The sequence below is a fragment of the Dinoponera quadriceps genome, unplaced genomic scaffold (genome assembly GCF_001313825.1).
Source record: "Dinoponera quadriceps isolate SergipeBrazil2010 unplaced genomic scaffold, ASM131382v1 scaffold616, whole genome shotgun sequence".
Classification (NCBI taxonomy): Eukaryota; Metazoa; Arthropoda; class Insecta; order Hymenoptera; family Formicidae; genus Dinoponera; species Dinoponera quadriceps.
This window is the reverse complement of record NW_014555184.1, coordinates 2365156-2365394: the sequence shown is the minus strand read 5'-3', so window position 1 is coordinate 2365394 and position 239 is coordinate 2365156. Positions and strand designations below refer to the sequence as shown.

Genomic DNA, 239 nt, shown 5'->3' with positions numbered 1-239 from the left:
CCCCCCCCCCCCCTCCTTTTCCCTTTCTCTTTTTTCGAGTTAAGCCGATCAACCGTGGAATTGGTTTGCCTCTAAGAGTGGATCGTGATACGAAACACAACGAGTCTCGGGTAAAAAACCGGATGCTCGATGAACGGCCGGCTTGTACACGGCGGATCTTCTTGCGAGCGAGGTAAGAGGAAGTGCGAGAGAAGGACGATATACCAAAGAAACGATAAGCCCCCCCCTCTCTCTCTCTC

At 52.7% G+C, this 239-nt stretch overlaps 1 protein-coding gene across 1 annotated transcript in view; it reads right to left on the bottom strand.

The window, feature by feature from the left end:
• The window catches only part of LOC106743240 (dipeptidase 1-like), a 105115-nt gene that overhangs the window by 17800 nt on the left and 87076 nt on the right, over nucleotides 1–239 (bottom strand). The gene's annotated exons all lie outside the window — the stretch shown is intronic.